The following is an 18,222-nucleotide window of genomic DNA, read 5'->3' as shown; positions in this document are numbered from 1 at the left end:
ACAATTAAAATCCACAAGTAGATCTTTTTAATCCAAAATAACATAGAAACATAAACTTCACTATAAGAATACGAATAATCTTACCTCCCTTAGATAATATCACAAACAACTGCCTCAGAAAATGAGATAATCCACATTACATATGCAGAAGAAAACGAATGATTCTATTAAAGCTTCAAAATGGTACAATAGTATGCCCCAAGGCTATAGTATCTGTCCCGTCTCTAATATTCTAATGATCTCCTCATCTTACAAAATTTGCTTGTATAAATAAGTGAGTAACACCTATTCTATGAGAAGCTATGTCTCTTCATCATCAACAACCTGATTACAATTGCTTAACAAAGTGAAAGATAAAGATAAATTTGATCTTGAATCATCTTGGCTCTCTGAGGCTCGCTGTGAATTCTTTAAGTGTTGCTCAGAAGTGTTTCCTCTTTTGTCAATTTATTGAGCATTCATGGTGATTTTATCAGTTACCATTACCAGTTGCACAATGGTCACATAGGCATTTATTTGAAATTATGATGAAGTGACTTTATTAAGATTTATGTTGATCCTCGCGGCAGAAAGTAATCATTCGTCTAGTAGCACTTCATGTTGTCCATCAATGCTCATCAATTTTATGGCCGCACCCTTTTTTGATGGAATCATGTACTTCAGTGGCTTAACTTTATCTTCCCTCAAAATGTCATGTTTCATCGATGTCTCCTTAGTTTAGATGAAACTACCATCATCGTTAAGGAGCTTTGTGGCTTCGTTGATCTCTTCACTTTCATCAGCTCATCGAAACCTCAGTTTCAAGGAGAATCCTTTCATCATCGTGTTTTGCAACTGTCTTATTGTTTTTTGAGTATGTCGATAACGGTCCTTCATTACCCAACTTCTGCATGGGTCACTGATGAAGTTTGTTATGTCGAAGAAAGAAGAATATCCTCCTTCGACTCTTTGATTTTTGATGAAACCGTGCTCATCAGTCAATAACATTTGCACCTCTTCGACACCTTCATTTTCTGAAAAAAATTTATCGATGAGAAAGCTATCTTCGGTCAATATCTTTTGTGCCTCTTTGATACACTCTCTTGCTCGAAACAACTTTGTCGATAAAATATCCATTGGTTCTCCTTCGATATCACTCTTTCAGCCAAACTTCTTCCCTCGGCAAGCTGTTCACATGTCTCATCGATAGTGTAGTTTCATCGAAACTCCTTACTTCATTGGTGGGACCACTCCTGATTTCGTCGATGTACTTTATGTCGATGGAACTAATATTTTCAGTAAATCCTTTTGGAAACCCATCGTGGGCCAAGACTTGTTCGATAAGTCACTTGTCGACAAAACACTGATAGGTTTCTTCGATACAACAAGTGTACCGTTTCGGTCAAACTAGATATCTTGGTGAAGGATTAGCATGTATATCTGATGGCCTTCATTTGAGCGATAATCTTTAGGATTCTGAAGTCGATGGAAGTGCCAAGGGTTCTATCAAAATTCTTAAGGGCATACTTGATTTCATTTTTTTTAAAAAAAAATTTGTAGCTTCAATTGAAACCATGGAATTCTATTTATTTAAATTCAATGCTCAACAGGTACAATGCCTTGAATGTGTTAGAGAGTGCATGCTATGTTGGCAAATGCACACTCCAATGAGAAATTGTAGGTGATTGAAGGTTTTGTCATTGATGGAAACCTTGCAATCTTATGATACTGGCAAGACAATATACCGGCACCGGCAACAATAGACTCTACACCGGCACATAGGTCACCGACAGACAAAGGAAGGATACCGACATAGAGGCCGAAAGGAATTTTGTTTATAATGTATTTTGTAATTAATTGTAAAATAATTGTAAGCCGACATGGTGAGTTGTAATATGACTCATACATGTATGAGATCATTGTAAAACATTTTGTGAAGAATTGTAAGTAAGGAAGAATAATGTGTAAGGCAAAATAAGGCAGACCTATTATGTGAATTATAGGTTAACAGTATATGTAAGCAGCAGAGCTAAAAATAGTACTAGATCTGGCATAGCAGATGCTATTTTGAAGCAGTACAAGACATTGGATTTGATTAATCCATTTTGTAAGTCAGTGTGACTTCCTATTTTGTATTTGAGCAGTGAGCTCTAGGTGCTTGGCCTTCCTGCATGTGCATGCCCCTATCGTAGTAGTAATATTCTCTTATTGTCCAGTAAGTGAATATTGTGGGTCACAAATCCCATCGAGGTTTTTCCCACACTAGGTTTCCTCGTTAAACTACTATGTTATGGTGTAATTTTCATGTGGTTGTTGTTATCTCTATTTATTGCATTACTTTTTGTTTACCGGTATACAGTATTGATATGCTTTACATGTTTTAAGTCAAGAAAATTATATAACCGGTTAGATACTAATTCACCCCCCCTCTCAGTATCTTTGGGAATCCTAACAATTGGTATCAGAGCTTGGTCCTCTATTTTCAGAAGCCTAACAGCTTGAGGAAGATCTTGCAACCGGTAGAAATGGATAACTTAAGAGAACAATTGAAAACATCTCTTTCAGACAATGATACAAAAAAATTGAAAAATATCAAACTTGAAGATGATCTAAAAGCTGCTCAGGATATCATTCAACCACTTCAAGAGAATTACACTATAGCAAGGAATAAAAGAAGAGAACTTTGTGAGAAGATGTAGAAAGAAGGAGATGAAAAGGAAACTCTTAATGATCTGGTAAACAAACTAAGATAAGAGATGAGTACAACACAGAATGAGATGCAGGATATGACTGAGATTTTGCAAGGAAATTGAAGATAAGAAGAAAAATGAAGAAGATCTGCCTAGAAGACTGAGTGATGCTGCAAATGAAAATACAAGACTTAGTTATGAAAATGATATGTTGAAGACAGATCTAATGCATACACAAAATGACTCAAATAAACTTATGAGACAGAAAGAAATCTTGGAAAGAGAATTGGATACCGCAAATCAACACAAAGAAAAATTCAAGAAAAGCTCAGAAGAACTTGGTGACATGTTGAAGAAACATAAACCTAATGGTGACACTTGTGGCCTTGGCTTTGAAGCTAGTGAAAGCTCTAGTACTGCAAGCACACATGATCATAGCAAACTGGTAAGACAACCTACTGCTTATAAATTTAATGGTAAATGCTTTAACTGTAACAAGTATGGTCATAGAGAAAATCAATATAGATCTATAAATTATCAGAACATCAATACACCCACCGGTCAATGTTCTAAATGCAACAAAGCTGGTCATATTTATGAAAATTGCAGAATAAATGTAAGATGTTATGTTTGTGGAAGATTTGCACATTTATCTAATCAATGCGGAACACAAACCGACATAGGATATGGGAAAGCTATTTAGAAAAATAATGTGACTTGTTATGCCTATAACAAGATTGGACACATTGCTAAATTTTGTAGAAGCAAGTCCTCACCGGTAAATAACAAAGGTCCTAGTTCGAAAGGTAAAGAAAAAGTTGAAGAGGTTAAGCAGGAATTCTCAAAACAGTGGATTAGAAAATCAAAACAGAATGTTGATGGGAATACTACTCCACCACAAGAACAGAGTAACACTCCACTGGTAGGAGACTCTTCATCTAATTGAAGGAAAATCCTTTTAGGGTTTAGCAACCAAAAGAGAAACATGCTATTATTCCCTCGGTTGATGGTGAGAAGTTGAGATTACTTCTTTACCGATAGATAAGTTAAGTTGTGACTTAACCGGAAAGCATTAAATGTGGCAGGTGAAGGAAATAACATTATAAAACAAGTGTTTTGGCTCCATTTTCATTCCACCAAGCATTCAAATCTTTGAGAGCGCGCAAATCATGAGAAAAGGCATTCCAAGCAAAGAAGCGAAGCAATCTATCAAATCTCTCATCCCTAAGGCAAATTAAGGTATTTATAGCTATGGCATCCTCATCTACTCCTGAATTTATTACAAACCCTACTATTGTCAAAGTTATTAAACACCCTAGACCCATATTCCAACTAGTTCCTGAAATTGCCAAGAAAGATGATAGTCTAGGTGCATTCTCTCAAGTACCTAAAGGGGTAGTTTATGTTGAAGACCCTATAATGTATATACAATGTCATATAGATGAATTGGGTGATGATGAAATCAAGAATATGTATAAATCTATAATCTTTGATGAATCCAGAAATGTTAAAGTTGAACACAAGATAATTGAAACCCTAGGTTTTACTGAAATTCTTAGTATCCTGGATTTCCCCAAGGATATCATAAGAATTGTGATAAGTAGGGTTCATGGCAAATTCTTTTGGTTGGACTCTATTCACAAGATCACTAAAGAAGTAGTAAAGGTTGTGATAGGGTTACCCTCCACCGGTAATAGACCTGACAAATCTAAGAAGGTCTCAAATGATTTAGTGACAAAACTAACTGGTGCAACATCCAACAAGAGATCACTAAGGGTGAATGATGTAACAAATATCAATGTAAAATTTATCAGTATAATCTTAGGCTACAAGTATACATATGCAAATAGGTTAAACTCAGTTTCTAGCCTATGCATTAAAAGTGCCCATGATATGGTGAATAATAATGCAAGGATAGACAATGTGAATGGTTTAAGGATGAACTAAATGACAATTTGGGAAAGATAAAGAAAGATAAGAAAGGAACTTTCAGATTTGGAAATCTACTTGTTTGTCCGATGTTGTATATAACCAAACAAGTACTCGGTATTGGAACTAAAGACTTCAGATATGATATACCGGTAGGAAAACAACTATCTATATTGTTGAACAACATGGGAGAAAATAAGGAAAAGAACCTAAATGAGTATTTTCAGGCACTGAAAGCTCGAATGAAATCAAGAGTAAGATTATCACAAGCTATTGTAGATAAGTACCAAAAAGAAATTTGTTTTGTAATAAAGAAAGATGAAATTTTGATGGAGGCAATTGTTCCTAGAACCATCTGGGTCACTGAAATGGGATATGAAATGGATGACAATATAATAGAAACCTATGCAAAAACCCTCCTAGAAGCTCCTAAGGAACCTGAAGAAGAAGTATTTGGTAATGCTGAAACCTTAGAAATCCAAATTCAATAAAAGAAAAGAATTAAAAAGGTTGAGGCAATTTTCAGAAAAGGTACCCGACAGGCAAAAGCAATAAAAGAAAATGTGCTAAAGCAAACCGGTATAATTGAAGGCGAATTAGAAGCAATCCAATCAGAAACACACCTTTCACCGATTGGAACTTCTTCAGAAAGTGATATACCAGTAGTATTTAAGAAAGTTGAAAGGAAGAGAAAACCTTCACCGACACCTTCTCCTACACCAAAAAGGCAGAAGCAATAGGCAGTAAGGCCCCCTGTAAAGAAATTGACTCTGAAGAAGAAAAAGGTGACTCCTAAGAAGAAGTCTATAGCTCCTTTTGATAAATTACTAAATGAAATTACTGAGGATGGTAAATTGAAGAACATCAGCAAAATGTATAACACATTATCAGATGATGACAAAGATAAAGTAGAGAAGAGTGTAATCTTACACTTAGATATTTTAAAGAAATTTTTGATGTAAGTTGTCGATGAAATACCGACAGATCTCTACAACCGACTAGAAGCTAGGAGAGTAGGTATTATTGAGCTTGACAAGAAAATAAAAATTGAAAAATTACTTGTTGTACATCTTGTAAACTCACCTGATGAGATAGACAAATTGATCTCAAAGGCTAACTGGTTAGTATTTTCAACTGCTCACCAACATGTAGCACTAATGGTAGGGAGAGAATGAAATAGTAGAGGAAACAGTAGATGCATGAGACATATTCCTGGTTGAAAAAGAAAAACAAGAAGAATATCTAAAACCCAAAACCATGAAAGTATATCAAAATGATAGGGACAAAGGAAAAGGTAAGGTTGGTGGTCCACCCAATATAAAGGTAACAGACAACTTACCCCCACCGCCTTCAGATACTCCATTGGTAGACACAACTAAAAATTAGCCGGTAGAGAGTATGGACACACCACATGAGGATACAAATCTTGATTCTGAGGTGTTGTATACAATGAATATTGACACACGGGAAGTAAACATTGTGGTTGATAAGGAGACAAGTGAGAAAAGAGATGTGGCAACTGAGCCACCGGTAGAAAACAAAACAACTGAGATAAATATTGAAGATACAATTAGAAACATTGAAACTGGGAGTAAGCAACAAACATAACAAACAATAGATATAGGAAAAATTGATAGCATTGGTATTGGGCAACCTATTGAAAACATTTCAGGGGCAAACACAGAGAAACCGGTAGAAAATGCAGAGTCACAAGAAGAAAAACCGGCAGTGGAAACCACTGAAAAACCATCAGAGAAACCATCATAGAGCACAAAGAAACAGGAAGAACAATAGGTCCATTTAGAAATAGTACCACTGACTACAACTGATAAATCTAAACCCTTGCTAGCTGAAATGGAGACACAAACAAACCCTCCAGCAAAAGATGAAAGCAATACCCTCACCGATGGACTACAAATTGTGAAGTCAGTTGGTCAGACATCCGAAACTTCCATGTCTGAATTCAAACCAACAAATGTGACTGAGGTACTGTTAGATTCAATTAAGAAAATAATAGATTGTAATGCTCTAGCATATAAAGCTATTGATAACATCATACCAATTTTGAAGATGATAGCTCCAAAGTGTAACATAGACAACAAAGATTCTTTGAACCAATTAGACACATTGTCTAAGTATATAATCGATAATCAAATAACACTGGATAAAATAAATGAGGATACATTTAAGGAGAGACTGATAAAGGTAAAAGAAAAATTCTTTAAGGATATAGTTAAGAAGAATAAAGGAGAGATGGACACTCTCTTACTAGAACTCAATGAAATCATTTTTGACTTTAAGAAATTATACAGGGATTCATGCAAATAGGATATACTGACATAAGATCTTGACAAAGAAATCAGAAAAGCACATGATAAGATTAATAATATTGTTGACAATCTGATTGGAACATCAGACTCATTTTTGGAATTGGAAAAGAAAATTGCAAAGCAAGAAGAGAAAAACAGAAAACTGGAAAATGAAAAACAAGGAATAAAGGACAAAGCAAAGGACTTAAAATGCCAACTTGGTCCAAGATTGGAGTATCTTATTTCTTTGAGAAAAGAAATATCTGAGGCTCTAGTTCCTAGACTAAAGACATCGGAAGAGAAAATGCACATACTCATCGGTACAGTGCAGAGGACTCAAGAAGCTATAAAAGACAACAAATCTTTCAACAATGGAATAAATTTGGTTTTGACTGACACTTTTCAGATTGTAACCAACCGGTTACAAGAATCCAGGCAGGCCTCCATTGACAGCGAATGACAACCTTTGTCATTGATGTCAAAGGGGGAGTAGAGGAATGAGAAAAATGGTTCATCTGCTCAGGGGGAGCACACAATTTTGAGCATACAGCTTTGGTAAGACATTTTTGGCAGACTATTTTTGGATATCATTTTTGAACACTTTTTTCTCATGAGTGTTGCCATCAATGCCAAAGGGGGAGATTGTTGGCAAATGCACACTCCAATGAGAAATTGTAGGTGATTAAAGGTTTTTTCATTAATGGAAACCTTGCAATCTTATGATACTGGCAAGACAATATACCAGCACCGGCAACGACAGACTCTACATCGGCACACAGGTCGTCGACAGACAAAGTAAGGATATCGGCACAAAGGCCGACAATAATTTTATTTATAATGTATTTTGTAATTAATTGTAAAATCATTGTAAGCTGACATGGTGAGTTGTAATATGACTCATATATGTATGAGATCATTGTAAAACATTTTGTGAAGAATTGTAAGTAAGGGAGAATAATGTGTAAGGCGAAATAAGGCAAACCTACTATGTGAATTATAGGTTAAGGGTATATGTAAGCAGCAGAGCTAAAACCGGTACTGGATCTGGCATAGAAGATGCTATTTTGAAGCTGTACAAGACATTGGATTTTTATAATCCATTTTGTAAGTCAGCATGACTTCCTATTTTGTACTTGAGCAGTGAGCTCTAAGCGCTTGGCCTTCCTGCATGTGCAGGCCCCTATTGTAGCAGTAATATTCTCTTATTGTCCAGTAAGTGAATATTATGGGTCACAAATCCCATCGAGGTTTTTCCCACACCAGGTTTCCTCATTAAACTACTATGTTATGGTGTGATTTTCATGTGGTTGTTGTTATCTTTGTTTACTACATTACTTTTTGTTTACTGGTATACAGTATTGATATGCTTTGCATGTTTTAAGTCAAGAAAATTATATAACCAGTTAGAGACTGATTCACTCCCCCCTCTCAGTATCTTTGGGAATCCTAACAATTGGTATCAGAGATTGGTCCTCTATTTTTAGAAGCCTAACAACTTGAGGAAGATCTTGTAACTGGTAGAAATGGAAAACTTAAGAGAACAATTGAAAACAACTCTTTTAGACTATGATGCAGAAAAATCAAAAAATAGATCTTGTAACTGGTAGAAATGGAAAACTTAAGAGAACAATTGAAAACAACTCTTTTAGACTATGATGCAGAAAAATCAAAAAATATCAAACTTGAAGATGATCTAAAAGCTACTCAGGATATCATTCAAGCACTTCAAGAGAATTACACTATAGAAAGGAATAAAAGAAGAGAACTTTGTGAGAAGATGCAGAAAAAAGGAGATGAAAAGGAAACTCTTAACGATCTGGTAAACAAACTAAGACAAGAGATGAGTACAACACAGAATGAGATGCAGGATATAACTATGAGATTTTGCAAGGAAATTGAAGATAGGAAGAAAAATGAAGAATATTTGACTAGAAGACTAAGTGATGCTGCAAATGAAAACACAAGACTTAGTTATGAAAATGATATGTTGAAGACAGATTTTATGCATACACAAAATGACTCAAATGAACTTATGAGATAGAAAGAAATCTTGGAAAGAGAATTGGATACTGCAAATCAGCACAAAGAAACATTCAAGAAAAGCTCAGAAGAACTTGGTGACATGTTGAAGAAACAGAAACCTAATGGTGACACTTGTGGCCTTGGCTTTGAAGGTGGTGAAAGCTCTGGTACTGCAAACACACATGATCATAGCAAACCGGTAAGACAACCTACTGCTTATAAATTTAATGGAAAATGCTTTAATTGTAACAAGTATGGTCATAGAGAAAATCAATGTAGATCTAGAAATTATGAGAACACCAATACACCCATCGGTCAATGTTCTAAATGCAACAAAGTTGGTCATAATTTAGAAAATTACAGAATAAATGTAAGATGTTATGTTTGTGAAAGATTTGGATATTTATCTAATCAATGCAGAACACAAATCAACATAGGATATGGGAAAGCTATTCAGAAAAATAATGTGACTTGTTATGCCTGTAACAAGATTGGACACATTGCTAAATTTTGTAGAAGCAAGTCCTCACCGGTAAATAACAAAGGTCCTAGTTTGAAAGTTAAAGAAAAAGTTGAAGAGGTTAAGCAGGAATTCTCAAAACAGTGGATTAGAAAATCAGAACTGAATGTTGATGGGAATACTCCTCCACCGGCAGAACAGAGTAACACTCCACTTGCAGGAGACTCTTCATCTAACTGAAGGAAAATCCTTTGAGGGTTAGCAACCAAATGAGAAACATGCTATTATTCCCTTGGTTGATGTTGAGAAGTTGAGATTACTTCTTTACCGGCAGATAAGTTAAGTTGTGACTTAACCGACAAGCATTAAATGTGGCAGGTGAAGGAAATAACATTATAAAACAAGTGTTTTGGCTCCTTTTTCATTTGTAATAACCCACCATACTTAATTCAACAAAATGCGACCTCTTTTTTTTTTTTTTAATTTAATCATTATGTTTGATTCAATCGCATACTCTAGGCATCCATCCATTTGGATTAGGCATTCATCCATTCGGGATGAGAATCTAACCATGTGGGTTAGGCATCTGTCCATACGAGACATAAGATTTCATCTATCCAATACGGGATAGGCATCTACCCAGATGGGGTAGGCATCTATCCAATTGGGATAGGAGGTGCTCTGGCCAGAGACTTAGACCCATCGGGACCATTCGGGTCCTGAGCCACTCACTAAGTACTACACTCTTCTAACAGAAGTGCACCGAGGTTTTTGTACTTAGGAGTAATTAAATAACATAATACAAGCTTGAATTCCACCTTGGAATTTGGCTTAAAGCCTCGGGAAGTCAAGTGAATCCATACAGGATTCCTTCTGAGTATGCATTGAATTACTTTTTTTATTTTATTATACTTATCTTTCAAATTAGGATTCTACTCAATCCTTCTTTACCAAGCCTAGACCCCACCCATGAATGCCTGAGTACTGGGGACAACTCCGTCCCAAGATTGCCTACATACCCGTTTCGGCACGAGATCAAGGCATAAAGTATGTAGTTCTATTTTCTACTCTATGGTTTGATGTAAACTGATTAGTGGGTACACAACCGTTTCTAGGGTCAATGTCCCAGACAGTTTCTCTGCAGTTGCTACCCACGATGGTAGCACTTAAACCAAGGCTCAAGATGGCCTATTGTTTGTGACCTAAACAACTACATCGTAATACCTATCATAAGCGTCACCCTTGACCAATTGTCAATCGTCAACAACTCTTTGAGATTATATCAATTTCATAAAAGTATTTCACTCAAATAACCTTAAGGGGGTTTACTATGGTTTAACTCAGCGGATGAAAAATCATTTAAGGATTATCTTATTAGATTATCGATCCAAGGGGGATTACCCACCCCTTGGATTTTAACTTCCAAGTGTCCCTTATTATTCCCCGATGATTTATAGGGGCAATGACACAAATGTCGTTGATGCAGCTTTATTAGGCGTTAAGTGCAGTAGTTCAACACGATGACATTACCCGTAAGCGTGACCTAGAGGCACTTTATATACCGAACACTGCTAGGTTTTGGTTTTTCTGACTTCCTTTATTTAGTTTTCTTAACTAAGAATCTTATGAAAAACATGCTTGGAAATAATTATGAATTGAACATGCATAATTAAACATTGAAAAGCTCAATTAATTGAAATAACTACTTGATGAACTGCATAGAATAAAAACCATAACTAAATTATTTAATATTCAAAACTAGAATATATGACTTGCATGAAGATGAAGAAAAAAAATAAATGCAATTAAGTAATTCACATGAAGCAAGGATAGAGTAAGTTACATGCAAGGTTGAGAAATGCGTTGATTTCTATCATGAGAATAATCACTTATAGAGTCACTAGACCTGAAAATAGTAATTAGCTTAGACATTTGGTTCGAATCATATTAATATGAATTAATTGCCAAAATGCCAACTAAGTGCCCCAATGGATCTTAAATGGATTGAACTACTTAAGATAAATTAATTATGAATTTACTACACATTAATCCCTGATATTTATAAATTTTTCTAAGTTAAATTTAATAACTTAAAATTTATACTAAGAAAAGAATTAACAATTCCTAAATTGAAATTTATACATTTATATTTATATAAAAAAAAAACTTAAATAAAAATAAATATAAAAAAAAAGAAGGTAGGCGAATCTTTGTTTAAGGGTTATTGGGGAGTGGGGCCCACAAGTCCCATCACCACTACGGGTCTGCAGAAGCAGGCCCACAGTGATGAGGGGACCCCGTGGTCCCCTCCACTACCCTATGGCCACTGTTGTGATAGTGACTACAGGGGAAGTGGAGGGTACCACTTCCCCGACGGTTACATTAACCGCCTCCACTACCTTGCACGCCACTCGATACCCATTCGAAATAGATTTCAAAGGACATGATTTTTACATTAAGTTTACTTGCAATATTAAATATATTCATTTTCATTTGGAATAAATTATATATATATATATATATATATATATATATAGTTACATTCCCATATTTTTTTAATGTATATAAAAAAGAGTATTTATGAAAATAAGAACAAGAATTTATTGACAGGAATGAATTGAAATAGAGAGATTTGCTTCAAAACTGAAATAGATAATTAAGTTATCATAGAGGTAGGCAAATTGTTTTAAACAATAATCAAAAAATTAATATTCACAGAGAGAGGGCTTTCTGAGAGGAAAAGAATAATATTTCCCACAGTGAATAATGAACACAACGAGGTTTATATTTTATTATCAGACTTTTCTGTTCACAAAGAAGTAAAATTTAATTAAAGGATGAGATTTTACTTTTAGATTTCCATTCGAAGAGCCAAAGAAAAGAATTCAAGAGAAGAATAAATATTAAGATTCATATCATTTAATCACATAGGGAAGATTTTTAATCTTAGAAAAAGAATTTTAAATAAGGGAAATATGATTTTTTGGATAGATCTAAAATCTTTGGAAAAGCAAAAAGCAAGATCATGTGCATATTTCCTAAGGAAAATAAAATAAATAATAAAGCTATCTTTTACATGCATTATGTGAAAGTATTTTATCACTATTTATTCCTAAATAAGAAGAAAATATTTATAGTAAGGGAAGATCTAGAAACTATATTTTGGATAATACCATTTCTCATATGTAAATGTGAAATAATAAGAAGAGAACCTGGCTTATCGAAGCTTGATGTTGAATCCTCTAGCTATCCTTTTGATCCTTCCTTGCAACTTGAGAGAAATCTTTCAAACAACAACTTAAAAATCCTGCAATGAAAATGAGACTACCAAAGAAGATCCTACTACTAAAAACTTGGGAAATTTTCTTCAAAACATAATCAACTCCCTTCTTTGAAACTTGCATACAATTTTATAAGAAAAATCCCTCAATTCCACTATCTAGAGAATTTAATTAAAAAAGAGATTCTTTTCCAATATTGGACTCATGCAAATTGATTAAAAACTTAGTGGGAGAGTTACATGCAAGGTGGTGGAGATTCCTCTAGAAGCTTCTAATTCCTCCTACAACATGTGCCATAATTGGGAGTGGGAAAAATAAAAATAAATAAAATAATGCCTTTGAATTATACTCTCCAAGTGTGTGTGTGTGTGTGCTTATTATTATTTTTATTCTTTTATAATATTTATTCAATCATTTTTAATAGCTTAACCAAAAAACATAATAGAATTGTATTTAAATCAAAAGTGATAAAGGAGGGTTGTGACATCATTTCACCGAGCATTCAAATCTTCGAGAGCGAGCAAATCACAAGCAAAGGCATTTTAAGCAAAGGAGCGAAGCAATCTATCAAATCTCTCATCCCTAAGGCAGATTAAGGTATTTATAGCTATGACATCCTCATCTACTCCTGAATTTATTGCAAACCCTACTATAGAGCATTTTGATTCAACCAGATTCAATCTCATTTCTTACCATCACTTAATTATAATCTGCCACCACCCACTTTTCATTAAATGACACACAGATTCAACTACACACACATATATTACCTTATTCAATCTCATTTCCTACCATCACTTAATTATAATCATTTGTAAACTAAGCATTCCTAGCAAACAAGAAGAATAACCATCTATAACGCAGTACAAATTTACTCATTGTACTACCAATTCTTCTTGCTAAAAAATCAATGGAATTCAAGGCTTCCTTAAAAATTGAATAGGATAAGGAGATAGAATCTAGTCTCAATCCATTCATTTTATCAAATAGAACATTTCATCAAACCACACAACTCCTACTCAAGACTAAGACTCTTATCATACCAAACCAAGTAAAGACATAATGGTATGATCTCAAATTTTCAATGTATACAATGCACCAAGTTTTACTTTGTTCTACACACATATTATAACTTCCTACACTATTTATGCAAGAGAGATTCTATCTATTCAATTATTTAAAAAAAATAAATCATGGATACAATGCAAAAATCTCAATCTTCAAACAATTCCATTTTATCCAGCTTCTTTAATATATGCAATACCTGAATTTATCATTGAATATCCAATGCTTCTACTCATTATCGATATACTCCTAAGCACTATGATTCTTTTACCCAAATAAGAGGAGAGAGAGAAAGAACACTACCAATCAACCAATGTATGCGCACAACATTATGCATGAACAACTTTAAAATTCCTAAGCATGTCTCATTTATCATACTATGCAACTATTAACATCATTTTCTAAGATATGCAATTTCAACTTCCCATAAGGTCTCCTAATATTACAAATGCAGCTAGAAATATCAAGTCCTTATTAAAATATATGATTTATTCAAACAATCTTCTCTTAAATGCAAAATAGCACGTGCGTATATAAACACATGATACTCTCATTAGTATCCATACTTCATTAATTAACTTACTTACATTTTACATAGGAGAATAAGAAAAAGAGAAAGGCATCATTAAATTACTATTTTCTTATATAGGTGCATCCCACACAAGCTCTTCAATTTCACATCATAGTTCACACCAAATCATTCCTATATGTATAGTAAAAACACTCCATCTTGCTATTCATAAGAAAATCAATGTAACAAACTAATCATAAAACATAACATTAGATAGGAGAACACACACAATTTCTCTTCACTCTCTAGCATGATGAATTATATAGGAAAATAACATTTAATATTTGGGTAAGCACTAGAAATTACAAGCAAGAAAGACCACATAGAATCATATAGACGTCACACTCATCTATGAGGAATGCATAAGAAATGAATACACATATTGCACACAACTTATGATTCCTAGAAGGGATTAGGGAGAAACACAAAACATAAACATATAAGTTCTCCTAAATTCCCTTGATGTTTTCCATTTCAAATTTCAAAGAACAACTCAAGCTAAGAGAATAGTATAGTACTGCATACAAGGCCAAGAGGAAAAATCCCTAACCAGAGATCCTAGTGTTTGCAACACGGGCTCTGATACCAGATGTAATACCCACCAAAATACCCCAGAGAAATAATCTAAAATCTACTAGCAAATGGAGATAATTTTTTTTAATAAAACATTTGATACACTATGTTATCATTAACATGCATCAATGCAACATTACCCATTGCAAAATCACATAAACCAACATGTATATAATCATAAAACTATATTACACAAGCGGATTAAATCTTTCTAAATATCAACATATCTTTAAATACACTCTCACAAACACATTAATTACCTAGGATATATTAACGTCACTACTACACATTATCTAAACATAACACTTATCTAGAAGATCATCAGATACCATTCATATAACCAACTACTTTCCATGCAACTAGATTAACATTAATACAGATGAATAACCCTTCACATTGCATTTCCCTAAGTTATTTTAAAAACACTAATCAAATATGTCTAAGTAGTATCTTGATTCATCAGTCACTTAATGCATCATGAATCTAAATGTATTTATCATGCTCCTTCATATAGGACTTGTTTATTTCCTTAATCGAAACGTTTACACATCTCACCAATAATACTATCCATATTCATATGCAAGGTTATAATAATAAGCACTAATTATTCTTCAAGTAGGATACCATACTACTAAACAATTTCAAGGGTAGTATTCAGTATTATAAACATAATCTGCTTATTTAAATATAGTATCTCAATCCTAACATCATGAACATTTCTTCGATATGAATAAAATAACAATACCACATCTTATTACAAGATCATTGTTTCTAACTCATCAAGACTTTAATACATAGGAGTACATAGAATAAGCACATGCTCTCTACTGCTACATCACACCCTAATGACGTAATATTATAAGTAACATAAGTATGTATTCTTATATCCTTTTATCATATTGCATCATAGATTTTACTTAACCATTCACTCTTCATAGGTTCTTAACTACTCAAGTAAAGATTCAATGCAACTAAACTAATATTTTCATCATCATTCTAAGGCATAACATAACTCAATCCTAATGCATGAATATAATTACAACTCCAAATCACATGACTACTCCATTTCACAAACACATTAAATCTATAAGCGCATTTACATATTAATCATACTATACATCAAGGAATCATAAAAAATTCTTCCCAACCCTTACATCATATTCCTTCTTCATTTCATTTAGATACCTAACATAGACGTTTAATCTATTACTTAGTCAAGTCATTATTGTCCACTATGAAAAATTTCAAACACATACTATACCTTATTATAACAATATACAAACCATTTAACCTTTAGTGTCAATGACCACCTAGTTACTCAAATATTAATCAATTCTATAAATTTCATTTATCTATTACTCAATCCATAGCCTATCATAATATCAATTACCATATGAATGTCAAAAAATCAAGTACAATTAAACTATTCCATCCCACAATCATTTTAGTCTCATAACAATCACCCTTTTACATCATGAAGTAATCATAGGTCTATACCTAGTTCTAACATCAAGTCCTATTACAACTTCCTTCTTAAATACATAATAGTACAACATAAGATTGCATCATTTCTTTTACATATAAATTACATCATGATACAATGTCTTTTTTTCATGGACATATCATGAAGAGTCCAATCCATGCATGCAACACCAAGGAGAGTATCCCAATGGAAGAAGGCAATCAACCACCTGACCATGTGGAACAAATGAAGGAACCACCCCCCTTGCTAGGAGATGACAAAGGTTCCAACAAACACTCATGACCTAAGCTGATACCTATCGACCAAAGGATATAACATGACAACACGAAACCCAAACATAAGGATACAAAACCCAAGTACAACAAGAGGCTAAATCAATGCAAATATCATCCAGAGGAAAATCAATAAAGCAAGGCATATGGACAATGGATACATGTGGGGTAGAGTGTCATCACATTCTATACTCATGTGGCATTTGTCTCCACCTTGGATTAACTTAAGGGACATCAGGTATACCACTCCAACGGTCTTCCCAATCTAGGATCCCAAAAACCTCTCCCTGGGTCCGTCCAATTGGGGCATACAATATCATATTATTTATCTTGATCGGATGTATTCCTAATAACCATCCCTCTAATCAATTTTTATCATGTTATCACTTGCAATTATACCATCAAATCTTCATGTGGTTTCCTAGGTTTAGAACCCTTCCTAGAGGCCTAGTACTCAAAACCTAGTACCGACACATGCAAGAGCCCATTCCCCCATCCATTAACCAATGCCATAGGGTCAAATCAAGGAAGGAAACCTTCACAAATGCAATATCAACATAAACTAATAATGGATGCAAATAATAAAAGAGGTCCAAATAACATAAAATAAAAATAGTGAGGAATAGCACATCTCACTAGAATCATAAAATCAATCCCTCAACAGCGAGGCATTCTCCCTCTCGTCGGGACATCAAATAGCATAGGAAACACTTCATTAGTAAGGCATGAAACCTCTTACCAGAAAAATTGAAACAACATGGAGGATCAAAATACACTAGATTTAAATCAAAGAAGCATAACACAAATCACCCATGCCTTTGGAGAATGCACAAACACCAACAAGACTCTCACATGGAAAAACAACTAACTTTTTAGGACCTCCGGAGTAGTCTGGGGCTCCTAGAACATAGCTCAGTACCCCTGGAATGCAGAGTGGTACTCTTGGTATGTATCATGGCATTTTTGGTAGGTATGGTGGTGTTTGTGGTCCATATGGTAGTGTTTTAGGTTAGTATGCTTGAATCTGCAATTCAGGACTTCAGCTCTTATGGTATGTACAGTGGCGTTTATGGATTGTAGAATAGCATTTTTGGAATGCAGAGTGGCAGTTTTGGTAAGTCTTGTAGCTTTTTGGGGAGAAGTGTTCAAAATTGAGCTTATCTGAGTCCTTTAGCTAGGGAAGGGGCACAGAGGGTCTTAGGAACCAAAAACAACCCTCCTAATGCACCTAAGGGGTCCAAAACACTCAAATGACATCATAGAAATCCAACACACTCAACTCAAGCTTCCTAGCAAAAAGATGCAGAAGAAGATCTCTCTCCCATTAATCAAAAGACTAATAAATGTGAAGCCTAGACCACTAGGGAGAGGGAGAGGAAAGTAATAAACATCATATTGTGACTCAAGCAATCAAAGAAAGATCCAAAAGAATCCAAACAAGTGGAAGGAAGATTCCACACTCCCATAAAATAGCCACATTGAAAACATAGTAAACACAAAAAGGAACATACAAATCAAATTTGCACTTCCTCCCCATTCCAAATTTACATATTCGACTGAAAACCAATTAAATGAGATCATTACCGTA

The sequence above is a fragment of the Cryptomeria japonica genome, chromosome 2 (assembly GCF_030272615.1).
Source record: "Cryptomeria japonica chromosome 2, Sugi_1.0, whole genome shotgun sequence".
NCBI classification, from domain to species: Eukaryota; Viridiplantae; Streptophyta; class Pinopsida; order Cupressales; family Cupressaceae; genus Cryptomeria; species Cryptomeria japonica.
Note: the sequence above shows the minus strand (reverse complement) of the source record.